Source organism: Mirounga leonina, unplaced genomic scaffold, assembly GCF_011800145.1.
Source record: "Mirounga leonina isolate KUSES-001 unplaced genomic scaffold, KU_Mleo_1.0 Mir_104, whole genome shotgun sequence".
NCBI lineage: Eukaryota > Metazoa > Chordata > Mammalia > Carnivora > Phocidae > Mirounga > Mirounga leonina.
In genome coordinates this window covers 7,800,315-7,815,822 of record NW_023270231.1, presented here as the reverse complement: position 1 = coordinate 7,815,822, position 15,508 = coordinate 7,800,315, and positions in this window count along the sequence as shown.

Genomic DNA, 15,508 nt, shown 5'->3' with positions numbered 1-15,508 from the left:
CAGAGTCCTGGGATCAAGTCCTGCATCCAGCTCCTTGCTCAGCAGGGAGCCTGTTTCTCCCTCTGCCTGCCACTCCCCCTGCTTGTGCACTTGCTCTCTCTCACTCTCTCTGGCAAATAAATAAAATCCTTAGAAAGATGAAAAACTTCAGGAGCAAAATAAACTTGGGGTGATTCCAAATGTGCTCTAAAGGCTAGGTATATCTCTAACCTCCAATGTAACCATGAAATCTAAACCTACCACACATGAATTTTTGAGGATGACCATCAATATCATCTGAGTCCACTTGATTATAAATAGACAGTACTAGCTAGCCAATAGTTTGAGTAGAACCTTACCAGAATTACATGGTTACTCAGTACATTCATAAGTACACTGGTCTGGATATATAAAATAGATTTAATCAGATGTCCAAATAATCATTGTTTATGTACCAGAAATGATACCATTTCATATACTTTCAGGATTCACTAAATTATAGTTTAAAATGTTTAGAAAATAAAGTCACAAGGTAAAACCTTCTGAATTAAATTGGTGTTTGTATCAAAGGCTCATTGTGGAATTGGGGATTCATGTCAGCATTAGTTCTGGGTACCCTGGCTACAGATGTACATGTAAAGAGCATGGTAACAAGTAGAGAAATGACTTAGGTCTATACCTACACGCAGGGCTGTGAAAACCATCAAGTTGAATCATTCTCTCATCCCCTTTGTAAAATATTTTAATAAATGGTTCTAAAATACACATATAAAAATTCAAGTAATAGACCATGCCTTTTTTATAGATTATTCTATCAATGAAGATTTTTTCTACTAGTTCAGTAGTTATAAATATGTTGATAACGTATTCAATATTCCTCATATCTCATTATATACTTATATAGCTAAGATGTATTGAATACTTTTGTGTTATGCATTGCTCTATGTGCTTGATAGGCACTCTTCACAAGTAATTCCATCTGGTATCTAATACTAGATGCGGCATCTGCAGATAAATCAGTTTAAACAATTTATCCACATTTAGTAAACAACAGCCATAGGATTTTATTTCCGCTTCCTCCAATCCACGGTTTGTAGAGAAACCCTATACTGTCCTAGGAAAATGCAGGTTTATACACACACATGTAGAAACACATATTCACACACACAAATACATGTGAGCACATATGCATGAGTGAAATATAATTGATATGAATTACTATACATGAATTCCTGAGGGCATATAAAATGAGCACTGCATACATGTGTATAGATATGAGGTTATTTCCTGAAGTTTCCGAGTTCTAGTACCAAACTCCTTATCTGCCCTTCAACCTTTATTGCTTTCTCCGGAGAACTATTTGTGTCCTCTCTCTTACCAGCCATCCACTGGATGTTCGTAATCTTTATTAATTCTTTAATCTCCCTCACTTTCCCTGTAAGTCTCTTCCATGCTTCACGCCTTTGCTGAGGTAAGACTTCCTTCCTGCTTTGTAAGCAGTCCAATCTAGCTGCTTATTTTTGTGACACCTTCACAAAGTACCTTATTCTTAGAGAATCCTTGCTAACCTATTAGCTGAGGAGTTTGAGTTTCTGCTGCTTTTAGAGACATTGTGTGTTAATTAAAGCCCTTTTAGACTAACAGTTTCAAGAACTAAATGTATACTTCTTTTCCTCATGAAAATGTTTTCATCAGAATTTGACTCTTGAACATTTCAACTGTCTGTTTACACTTAGCTGCCTATCAAAAGATATATTCCGCCTCTATGTTGAGTATTATAACTATCTTTCTATGATAGAAGAATTTCTCTGGCAGACAATTTTTGAAAAGGCATGCTCCTTACTATGTAAGACTTGACTATTTGTATATAGTTACTAGTCCATTATGGGACAATGAGTATTTCAGAACTGAACCAATCTGTTAAACCCTATTCCAATTTGAGATCACTTTTCATCAATGACAGTGAAAACTTGTTTGATACATTAAATAGACTTCAAATACTTCACACAGAATATCTAAAATAAATTAATACTTTGAGTTTACTTAATATACTAAAGGGAATATTAAATAAGTACATGCGTCATTATGAAGGTTTGGAGCCTTAGGTTTGAACAATGAAGGAATTCTTCCTATGCAGTTGATTCTGAAGAGAGCCTGACTATATTTAAAAACAGCAACAGAAACTAGAAGACGTACAGGTGTCCTTAGATACCCTGAAAGGTGGTGGTGAAAGTCTTGCCAGCTTTTAAAACTTCATAATAGGGATTTTGTATATTTCTAGGTTGTGCCCTTTAAAAATTTAATTTCCTTTTCATAAAAGAAACACTGCAGTAAAAATATTCTGGATGAGGGAAAGGCTTTCAAATTTTAGGAAATTATGAGATTAGGAGCTCTCATGTTAGGACATTTTATATGCTCTTCCACTAAGATTTTGCTTGATTACAGGCCCATCAATCAAACTTTAAAGGGCCCATGAATTCTCTTAACTCAAATATAAGTTGCAAGCATAGGTAGAGAGCCTGCTGTCTAGGAAGCCTGAGGGAGCAGAGGAATGAAGGGGTTTGTGCAGTGTTTCAGGAAGAGACTTTACATTTCGTGTGGAGTTTGTGCTTTATGAAGTGACTGGATATTTAATATGTAGACTATTGACAATCCTTAGAGAAATATTTGATAGATCCTTCCCAACACTGGTAAAAAAATATATATATATATTATTCCTTGGTTGAAGGAATAATGGCTTGACCAGGGGTCAAAATTTCTGCGCTCTAGGCCTGACTCCCATATCAACTGGTTTTATTAACCTTCAGCAGATGATAATTTTTCTGTCTCATTGTCCTCTCTTGTCAGGAATAATTAACATGGGCATATTATGGCATGGGACATCTATGAGCATTAACTCTGAGGTATAAAACTCTTTAAGTCTGGGGCGCCTGGGTGGCTCAGTTGGTTAAGCGACTGCCTTCGGCTCAGGTCATGATCCTGGAGTCCCGGGATCGAGTCCCACATCGGGCTCCCTGCTCAGCGGGGGTCTGCTTCTCCCTCTGACCCTCTTCCCTCTCGTGCTCTCTGTCTCTCATTCTCTCTCTCTCAAATAAATAAATAAAATCTTTAAAAAAAAAACCAAAACTCTTTAAGTCTGACATATGATCCCCCAGCTCCACACACATGTAAATTCTATACTAAATTAGAAAATAAAATCAAAAATATAGACCCGAGTTTGTTTTGTTTTTTAAAGATTTTATTTATTTATTTGACAGACAGCGAGAGAGGGAACACAAGCGGGGGGAGTGGGAGTGGGAGAGGGAGAAGCAGGCTTCCCGCTGAGCAGGGAGCCTGGTGTGGGCCTCCATCCCAGGATCCTGGGATCATGACCTGAGCTGAAGGTAGATGCTTAACAACTGAGCCACCCAGGTGACCCTAGACCCAAGTTTAAAAGGAAAGAAGGAGATTTCTCTTTTGGGATGACAATGTACCTCCTCTTCAGAAAAACAAGCAAACAATCATTTAAAGTCTTAGGAAATTGTACTATGTACAGAGAGAAATGAAGAAAGTTATTTAAGAAAATACAGTAAAAGTAAGAACAGTAAGAGTCTGGCATTTGAGCTGTGATCCATTTCTACGTGTCTCCAACTGTTTGATGGAAGTTCCACTCCACATGAGTGTATAGTCAGATGCGGTTAAGAAGATGGGGACTCATGTCCCCAAAGCTTTCAATCAAGGCTTATCATATTTCACTGTTAGGTGAAGGTTTCCAGCACTTCTCATCTCTTCCAACACTTTGTTGAAGAGGCTAAATTCAGAGGGAATGCAACTGAGCGTGCAAGAGCTCCCTCCCTCCACCCATCTTTACTCACAGAGCAGGGTGTCTACCTCAGGCACGGAAGGCTAAGATTATTGGAAGCCCAAAACCCTTGGCCCAGCTGAATCCTAAGGCTGAGGTTCCATGCAGGAAGATGCAAATCAAGATGATGAGAGGTTCCTTCCAGAGCCCAGTATAGCTTCTCAGAAAGTTTGCTTAAGGGAAGAGGCAGTCAATAAGAAAAGGAACTACAAAGCTCTCATGATATGAACTGACTTCATTTGAAACAAATATAGGAAAATTAAAGCTCCTGAGTACTTTCAAAGACAATGGCTCCTTTTAATTTTGCTCTGTGATATTCAATGATGGATGTGTATCATATTTTTGTACAGACTCCTAGAATGTACAACACTAAGAATGAGCCTTCAGATAAATATAGACTTTGATTATGATGTATCAGTGTAGGTTAAGCCTTGGTTAAAATATATATACACCTTTCTGGAGAGTGATGTTGATAATGAGGCCATATGATAAAGAGGCTGATAAGATTAATTGTATATGATAAGCCCTTGAGGAACCACTTGAAAGTAACTAAAAAGCATAGTGAAAAAAATCATTAAAGGAATTAAAATGTTACACTTGAAAATACTTAATGCAAAAGAGAGTAATAAAGGAGAAATGGAGGAACAAAAAAAGCCATAAAACATAAAAAAAGTAAAATGGTAATCAAAAATTCAACTATATAAACAGCATTAAATGCAAATAGACTAATCAAAAGGCAGAGCTAATTAAACTGGATTAAAAAAAACTGGTCTGTTTGCTCTCTAGAGCCCACACTTCAAAAAAAATAGAAATAGATTGAAAGATACCATGCAAACTATAGCTATGAGAATATAGGAGTGGCTATAATAACATCTGGCAAAATAGACTTTAAATTTTTTTAAAATGATACTAGAGATAAAAAGCACTATTGTATAGTGAAAATGGGTCAAACTATCGGGTTATAACAATTATAACCATTTATGCAATAAGTGGAATTTCAAAATACATGAAGCAAAAGCAAACAGAATTGAGAGAAATAGACAATAATGGTCAGATTTAAATACTCCACTTTCAGTAATGGATAACCTATCTAGAAAGAAGACCAATGAGGAAATAGGTCTTGAATAGCATTACACACAAACTAGATCTAACAGACATATTTAATACTCCATCAAACAAGACAATACACATTCTTAAGTGTACATGGAACATTGTCTAGGATAGATCCTATGGTAGGCTAGAAATAAGTCTTAATAAGTTTTAAAATATGGAAATCCTAAATTCAGGCCATTATGGAAGATACTAGAAATCATTCCAAGTATCAGAAGAAACCTTGGAAAACTCACAAATGTGGAAATTAAACACATTCCTTAATAATCAATGGGTCAAAGAGGAAATTATAAGGGAGATTAGAAAATATTTTGAGGCTAATGAAAATAAAGCTAAAACATACTAAAATATATTAGGGTTGCAGCCAGTGCAGGACTTAGAGGGAAGCAGGTAGCTGTAAATACTTAAATAGGGAAGAAAGATCTTAAATCAAAAACTGAATTTTCAACCTGACGACACTGGAAAAAGAAGCGAAAACTAAACCCAGGAGAAGTGAAGGAATGGAGTGAAGATTAGGATGAAAATTAATGGAACAGAAGAGAAAAACAATAGAGAAAATTCAATGAAGTTGGTTGAAAAGCTCTACAAAATTGAAAACCTTATAGCTAAACTGAGCAAGAAAAAGAAGCCTCAAATTGCTAAAATCAGAAATGAAAGTGGGTGCAGGACTACCAACTTCACAGAAATAAAAAGGATTATAACAGAAGGTTGTGAACAAATACAGGCCAACAAATTCTATAAGCTAGATGAAATGGATGAATTACTAGGAAGATACAAAGCACAAAACCAAGGACGAAGTTTCCAGGGAATATTTTAGTGCCTGTCTTCCAGTTCTTTAGAATCTTTAGAACAGACTGCTTAGTGATCAAAATTCAGTAAATAGAGAGTTGAATATTAACCTCTCCAATAGAGCATGAACTTAGTCATCAGTGCTAACCTAGGGTTTTGCATGCTAGACCCTTGGTGACTATGTAATAGTGAAAAGATGAGGGAATATTTAAAAAGACCTGAAATATATCCACTGCCCTCTATTCCTCAGCAATTATAATCTAAGTCCTCATTTGTTGCCTATAGTCTGTCACTTCCTCAGAGCTTTGCTTAAGTTCTGTTTGGTGATTTTCCTCCAATTTTAATATCCTTCTGATAATTCCTATCTAACTTTGCAAAGCCCACTTTCTGCTCTAATATTACCAGCTCCTTCCAAACAGACCTACTTTTTCCTTCTCAGAATGTCGTGACTGTTCTGTCACGAGCTAAACCACCGTGCACTCGTGTTTGGAGTTGTATTCATGTCTGTCTCATGTAAATTACAAATATCAGGAAAGCTGGAACAGTTCTTAATTATTCCCCTTCTCTTTACTATTTCCATCCCCAGATATACTATAAAGATCTGCCACATATCGAGATGAAAATAATAAACTTGAAAAGTATAAGCATGAAAATGCTAAAAATAAATAAATAAATTTTATAGTCCCTTACCTCACTAAGATTACCCACCAGTATCAGGAAGATTACTTTGTCATATTGCAATGAATACCTTGTTGCTTTTAGCAAGCTGAGAGAAATTGGGGAAAATTTGCCACCAGACAGATAACAATAGGAACAGTGATAGCTAACAGGCACTGTGCTAAGCTTCTCATACTGTATCTCATGTGATTCTATTTGAACTTTCTATCTTACAAATGAGACTCAGAAAGGTTAAGTAGCTCACCCATACTTTTTCAGCCAAATGGGGAAGGCCATCCCATTTGAACCCAGGTCTGTCTGATTTCCTAACCACTTCAAAAAGTCCTGTTTTTTGTTTGTTTGTTTGTTTGCTGGCATATCTACCAATGCAAAAAAAACCCCAGGATTATATTCGGATGAAATGCAAGTGTTTGCTTGAGTTTCTGACTCCTTGTCTGGGTCAATTTACCTCCACAAATCAAAACAGAGATGATCCCCAGATGAGCTGAATAGTTTGGAATAGACTGTGACACACAGTATTTCTGGATTTTCTCCCTTTACACAGGACCACACCGATTTACTTTGATGTTGCATTAGCAATCAGATTTTGGCAGCTTCATTTGTATTACGCATGTGTCCTTTTATGCAATAATAAGGTGAGAAAATGATTACAGGATGTCTTCAGTAATAGACACTTGAAAGCTGGAACATTTATCAAGTGTTGTCATATCCCTAATTAAAAATGTTCATGGACTTACAGAAAAATGCTTGCTGATAACTAAGATGGTTTTCTTCCTGCCCTGGCATATGTTAATCCTATGCCTGGTACATGTTCAAAGAATAATGGAAAAGCTACTCTTAAACAATGTGAAGGCAAAAACAAGTATGTTTTTAACAAAACATTTGTGAAAAATAAATTTATAAATCTTGGAGCATAGTTTAATCCCAGCTTAGCATAGTGAGAAAACCTGTACATTGGAGCTGAAGGATCAATCAACTTTAAATCCCAACTTTAGATCCTAGCTATATAATCCAGAGCCACTCATCCTAACTGCCTGGATTCTTTTTTTTTTTTTAATTTATTTTTTAATTTTTAATTTTTATTCATTTTTAGTGTTCAACGATTCATTAGTTGTGTATAACACCCAGTGCTCATCACAGCATGCACGTGCTCTCCTCAATGCCCATTCCCCAGTTACTCCATCCTCCCAACCCCTCCCTTCTGTAACCCTCAGTTTATTTCCCGGAGTCCAGAGTCTCTTGTGGTTTGTTTCCCTCTCTCTTCTTTCCATTCGGCTTTCCTTCCCTTGCCCTGTGGTCCTCTACGCTATTCCTTATGTTCCACATATGTGTGAAATTTGCTTTAAATGTTTTTCAAAGAGATTAAATGAGTTAAGCGAAAAAGGCATAGTTCAATACCTGAAATAAAATCTTTGATATCTTTTTGGAAGAGTTAAACAGCAAAATTTATTGATGCCTAGGAGAGACACTAAATATATATATATTTACACATATATATATATGATAAACATACAGGCATACCTCAGAGATAATGTGGAGTTCATTCCAGACCTCCTCATTAAAGTGAACATCACACTAAAATGAGTCAAATTAATTTTTTGGCTTCCCAGTGGACATACAAGTTATATTTACACTATACTAGAGTCATTTAAGTGTGCAAATGCATTATGCTTAAAAAACCAATATACATGTTTTCACTAAAAAAAATGCTTCATTAAAAAAGCTTTATTGCCAAAAATGGTTGTCATCGGAGCTTTCAGTGTCACACTTATCACAGTTCACCATAACAAATATAAATATAGCAGTATGAATACTGCTCTCCCATCTACCATCTTTGTGACTTTGGGTAGATCACCCAAATTTTGAAAGCCTTAGGTTCTTCTTCTGTAAAATGGGCATATTAATAGAACTAGATGCTTGTGTTTTTCTGAAAATGTTAATACAGTGCTTTGTATACAGCGAATACTCAATAGATGCTAGGCATTTCTATCCTCTTAATGAGGAAACAAGTTCAATTAGTTTGTTTTGCCTGTGTTCCAACAGGTATGAATTAGCAGAATTGGGATTTGGGTTTGCTTTTGTCCAACTCTAAAACTTACCCTCTTTCTCTTACAACATGTAACCATTCACAGGCAGCTGACTTATTTTTCCTATTCATGCATGGAGTTTTCTCTTTGTGACCTCCTGTATCTGTTGCCCACAATGATATTTTCCAGTACAAAATGTTTTAATTGTGGATCACCAGTAAAAAATCCACATTTCTGTATGATAAGATTCAAATTTGCTTTTAGTTGGCTTTCTCTAAAAATTACACTTGAAACCATTAGGAGGATCTCAGCGTGAGAATAAAATCATTGAAGAATGATGTTAATGCATTGTCCATTGATAGCAAGCGTAATTAATAGTATCCATTGTAAAAATATGTATAAACTTTGCCTATGAATAGTTTTCATTAACAAAGTAAGATGATCCAGTAATTATATAGTGATTCTTCATTTGCTATTAGAATTTATGAATATTACATCATTTTATTTTTGTGAGGTAGATTAGAGAAATGCTATTATCGACAGGAAAGAAACTAAAGCTCAGGGATATGATAGGATTAGGCCAATATTGCAGAGCTAATAAGTGGTAGATCTGAACTTGACCCAAACTGCCTTACTATAGCAAAGCACCCTCTTGGGTATCACTACTATCGAGCCCAAGTACTTTATGCAAAAAAAATAAAAAGTGCTTTCAACCCAGTCACATCCAATTTTAATAGTGGTGCATTTCCCCCACCAGCCGACCTTTACTTCAAAAACAGGATCCATGGCATTTGAAATAGAGCAGTCATTATTCTTTATGCTGAACATAATGCTTATTTAATGTTGACATAATGGAGACAGACTAATGTAGGGGGGTACAGTTGTTACTGCAAGGGATCCAGAGTATATTTGTGCATGTCAAATGAAAGACGGGTTTCATGTGGCCACCAGTGGGAATGAACCATGACCTAAACTGATAAAGTGGGAAGATTGTCTGATGTGTTTTGTCTACTTTTAATGAGAAGTGTTTTCATGTCCTCATCCAGACTTTACATTATAGCTGTTATTTGCATCTCTCCCACAGATATCCCTTCTGTACACACAAAATAACAAGAAGAAAATAAAACACTGTGTGATATGTTCTTAATCCCAAATACTGAGTGGCATGGAAAGAAAAGTATGCTTTGTTTCTCAGCACACCAAAGGCTCTGCTTATCAGAAGGAAGTTTCAAGGAGTTGAACGGAGATGCTTGGATAAACTCTGATCATCCCCAAAGGGGAAACAAAATCACTTTATCAAAGTGACAGCTATAGGCCATGTGCTCTTCTGTGCTATGATTTCTATGCCATGGCTCTTTAGTTTCCTAATCAAAATCTCTTTGGCTTGTTGCCCTCTGCTCTGTAAATTCTGGTTCTATTTGTATCGACAGGTTACCCACTTGGAGACACAGACTTGATAAAAGATAAAGAATCATTAGCTAAGTCAGTCCCTTCTGAAGACTCCTGTAAATATCTCTCTGGAGGGTTGGATAAAATATGGGAGATCTAGACAATGTCTTATTCTTAACAATGTGGGTAACAGAAAGTGGGGGTTAAAATTTTAGGCCCTGGGGCTAGATCCTTTTCTGCTACCTTAATGTCCTTGGACAACTTAACCTCTCAATTCCTTCAGTTTTCTAATTTCTAAATTTATTATGCATTACCAATCAGGATTTTTGAGGATTATAAGGTAACCTATTTCAAATGCTTAGAATGCTAATTTTTGTTATTAAAAAGGCCATCATTTGAGGTGCCTGGGTGGCTCAGCAGGTTCAATGGCCAACTCTTTGTTTTGGCTCGGGTCATGATCTCACAGTCCATCAAGGCCCACCTGGGGCTCTGCACCTGGCAGGGAGTCTGCGTCAGATTCTCTCTCTCTCCCCACTCTCACTAAGTCTCTCTCTCTCTCTCTCTCTTTCTCTCAGATAAATAATAAATAAAATTTTAAAAGCCATCAGTAAATGCTAGTTATCATAATTAGAACCACATCATTTGATTCTTACAAAAAACACGTGAGATCAGCACATTCGGCAGCATTGAGTCCAGTTCATTGAAAGAAAACTGTCCTAGACATTCTTGATACACTAAGTATGCCAGAGGCTGCACACACATGCAAAGGACACGTGAAAAGTTTTAGCAAAAAAAAAAAAAAAAATGGGAGAGATCGGAAGGTGCCTAACTTTGAGCGTGTTATCCAAACTACACATAGGCCCATCACCCATTCCTGTACTGCACAATACTGAAAGCTAGTAACTTCTCAGATTTCCCTCCCTAGCTGCCTGCCTTGCCTCCCTTTAGTCCTGGCCCCAAAGTGCAGGAACACAGGCTATTCCTAGAATGCCAGGTTTAAAGTAACAACCAGGAGCTCCTGGGTGGCTCAGTCGGTTAAGCGTCTGACTTTGGCTCAAGTCGTGATCTTTGGTCCTGGGATCGAGCCCCGTGTTGGGCTCCCCACTCGGCAGGGAGTCAGCTTCTCCCTCTGCCTCTGCCTCTGCCCCTCCCTTGCTTGTGCTTTCTAGCTCTCTCTCTCAAAATCTTTAAAAAAATATAACCGACAATAAACTGAGCAGAGACATCAGATAACACATACTGTGAGAAAGTTAGATTTCATTAATTTAGTCCAGATACACTACTAAAAAAAAAAGAAAAAACAGACCATAACCTCAGAGAGGGTGGGGAATAAAAATCAGAAACGAGTTCCTGCAATATATTATCCAGACTGTCCCGTTCAGAGATTTCCTTTAGTATTTCTTATAAAGCAAGTCTGCTAACAATTGATTCTATTAGTCTTGGTTTCTAGGAATGCTTTGTTTTCACCTTCAGTTCTGAAGGATAATGTCTTTGGATATAGAATTCTTGGTTACATTTTTTTCCTTTTAGTTTTTCCACTGCTTTCTGGCCTTCATGATACCAGATTAGAAGTTTGTCATTAATCATGTTGATGTTCTTTACTGAGGGGTTATTTTTCTCTTTAGGCCTAACTCAGGGTCACAAAGATTTTATCCTGTGTTTGATCAAAAAGTTTTATAGTTTTATTGAGGTTTTAGACTAGGTGCACCAGGTCCATTTGAGTTAATTTGTTTTTTTTAATTTAAAGATATCCTATTGTTACAGCTCTACCTGTTGAAATGGCTATACTTTCTTCATTAAATCACCTTTGGGCCTTTGATAAAAATCAGTTGTACATACATGTGGAACTATTTTTGGATTCCATGATGTGTTTGATAAATATATTTTGATATCACTGAGTGTGCTCTATAAATATCTAAAGATATCAATTACTATACTTGTTTGATAATGTTCTAATCTTCCATATTTCTGTATCTATGTATTTCTATATCCTTCAAAGATATCACTGGGGTTTTTTTGCACTGTTTTTGATGAGAAGTCAGTATTTTTTTTTTTTTTTTACCTGTGTCTACTTTTTATATTTTCTATGTATTCTATTAATTTTCAGAAGGAACTATTAAATTCTTAAAATACCTGTAGATATATTTTAGTGTTTCCAAGACAATAAGGGTAGAGGCTAGAAATAGCAAAGAAATGAGAAATTTGCATTGTAACTGCGCAGGTTATGAATTCTTAAGGAAGCTTTTCCTTTTCCCAGATGCTGCTGGAACCAAAACAAATTTATGGTTTCTCTCTCCTGACTAGTATTATTTTATCTAGTTTAATTTCTCTCAGAAGATCTAGTTATTCAAGGGCTACTTCTTATAGGGGTCTCTCCAGCTTGCACTGCCGAAAGCTTTCTCTCTTGAGTTTGATGAAACTGCCACCATCGAAGCCTGTGGTAAATGCCCTCAGAGCAGCTGAGAGTTCAATGAGCTGAGACTTATGGAAGTCCAGTGAGGAGATAGATATGTATCTGGATATAAATTTTGACATACATAGGTATAGATATATGTTTATCTGTGTATATATTATTGGACAGAAGGAATTATCCTAAAGTGTTGCAATTTCCATGTTATATGTGTTATTGATTTCACTCAAACTGATGGTAAATCATGATTAAACTGTATATTTCAGTAATTATATACCTGTTTTAAAGTATGTTCAAGGTGAACATAACTGCTCTACTAAGTTTTTGAAATGCAATTATGGGAAATTAAAAGTGAACAGTTCACAGTTACTATATAAAAATATATTTCAGAAATCTGTGATGATCAAGTACTTGTATTTTGTCTCAAGTATACCCATTTGTGATGTAGTTGTTTCTTGTCCATAAATCCAAAACTGAGCTTCTACAAGTTTTCCAGATTCAATCTTTCCTTCATGTTATGCTATTTTTCTTTTATTTTTATAATATATAGTGGCTCATTTTGTTTGTAGCATTGGCAAGCTTATTAACCTTTCTTTTATGTTGGCCAATTTAAGAGAAAAGGGATTCACTTCCTTATTAATTTGATAAATCCTTACATCAAATTATTGTTCTCTCTGGCAAGAAATTGGCCATATAAATTTCCAGGTAAAGTAACCAGGAACTATAAAGTAGAAAATTTCTCATGTAATTAAAATTAGAAGAGTCTAATAAAAAAACAGCTGACTTCCAGATGGTAAGACAGTAAAAATGTTGACATACTGGACTGAAAATACAAGTATCTTATGTTTTATACCAAATACTCTCCTTGCTGTGGGCTGCTTTATCTATGCGATGGGACATTCTGTAATCAGACTCCTTTGGAAATTACTGAGTAGAAAATATGGACATGATTCTAAAGAGACCTATTTAAATTCTAATTTGGTTCCAAGTCACCAATACATAAAACCTGAACAAATCATAATATTTGTTAAATAGATTGTTGTTATTGGGTACCCAGGTCAAATGAGTTACTATTAACCACAATTTATTGGAAAGTAACAAATTACCAGAGAGTAAATGTGCTACTCAATTTTTTAGAATTTACATTTCTAATTCTCACGACAACCTTAACATATAAATACTACTGTAATGGCCATTTTACAAATACGATGAGTGAGATTTTAAAAATAAAGTCAATTATCTGAGATACCATAGTTTGTCAGTGTTAGAACTGGGATTAGTTTGACACCCAAGATTATCAATGTCTTTATAAATCACCACAGCGTGGCTAAATTTTTGGCTAAAATTTTCCACCCAGGTGGCACTGACAACATATTTTGGAATTTACAACCTAGTGACCTAACTTGATACATAGTCATTTAACTAGCATCCAAGTCATATCACCTTTAAACATATGCTGGATTTCAGTAACAATTCATCTACAGCCTAATTGTAGGCAAAGCTTGAAACAACATATAAAACTTTTATGTCAGAGAAGGTCTTAGAATTTTGAATTTTTAAATATGAAAGATTTATACTTCAATGCCTTGAACAGATAAAATGACTAAAATTCCTCTACTCAAAGTGGGTTAATTGTTAATAAAATAAAACATGCAATTTCCATTATAAAATATTATCCACATCTTGAAACACAAATTCTTTTTTTGTTGTGGAGAACAGCTAACATAGATAATTGAAGAGTAGTCAGAAGACTCTTCTTGGGACAACCCAAAATTAGAAGTGCATCCTCCAAGGCCATTTTTTTTGTCCATTGTGAAAAATGTACCAGTTTCAATAAAACCAAAACTGGCCTATACATCATTTAGTTCATTCCTCAATATTTAAACTTTGTTTATAGTACTTGGAGCATTTCACTGTCAGTATTAGGAGGGCCGATGATTCTTCATAACAACTCATTCTTTCTTAAAATTGCATTTCACAAAACTATACTCTAATCCCCTGTCTTTGCAGTATATTGTTTATGCCAAAATTCTTTTTTTTTTTTTTAAAGATTTTATTTATTTGACAGAGACACAGCGAGAGAGGGAACACAAGCAGGGGGAGTGGGAGAGGGAGAAGCAGGCTCTCTGCAGAGCAGGGAGCCCGATGCGGGGCTCAATCCCAGGACCCTGGGATCATGACCTGAGCCGAAGGCAGACGCTTAACGACTGAGCCACCCAGGCGCCCCTATGCCAAAATTCTTAAACTTTGTTCATATCTCTGCTGCCACTACAAACAGTTATCACTGAGTTTCTGATAAGTTTCGTCAAGGCAAATTGAATTTTTATCGTATTTAATTTTCTTCTAAGATAACTGTTTTGTGGTAAACAACATTTTCTTTCTCCCTGATAAAGTGTCTCTTTATCTTCTGAACACTTCAATTATAGAACTGTCTCCTCAACTAATTGTGAAATTACAGAACAACAACTTTTCTTAATTACAATCTAAAATTCTTTCACTGTGAATCATTTTATCATCACTTATTATTCCATTGGCACACATAAAAACGTGCTGAAATTCTCACTCTAGAAATGAGTATACTTAATAAGTTATATAGAGCAAAGATACTTGAAGTATATGTAATAAATTCATCTCATTTATTAAAATTCGTGTTTTCTTATTCAGTAATACTTCAATTTCTATGTGGTCATTGATAACAGAATGGCTTCACTGAAATGTATTTATACTTGTGAATAGTATGTACATGAAAATTAATGAAAATTTTGTGGGAAGGCTAACTGACCTTTTCTGGCTTCATATAAGCTTCTGACTAACATTGCAAATTTATACAGGAAAAAACTCAAATCCTGATAGCTAGAGTTTTATAATATGCATTATTATTTAAAAATATGCACACATATTGATTTTGTATTTTTGCCCTAATGAAATCTTACATTGACAATTTTTGAAGCATATGAAAATAAGAAAATGATGGGATTATTACCAAAAATAAGCAGATTTTTTCTGTATTCTGTGCTTCAATTCTTTTCATATAGCTGCTATTAAAAAACTTATTTTCATATTCATTTCTTGCTTTTTCTTTCCCTTTGGAAGTGCTATAAGTCTGGAATATATCTAAAACTTACATATATCTACATTAACACTAACTTTATAGCCAAGAATAAAAGATGCAAACTGACCGAAAACCAGTGGATGATCTGAAAATCCCCATTTTCACTAGAAACTAAAATCTACTCAAATGGTCTGGTTTTGGCCGCTTTGCTTCTACAGAAAATATTAATGAAC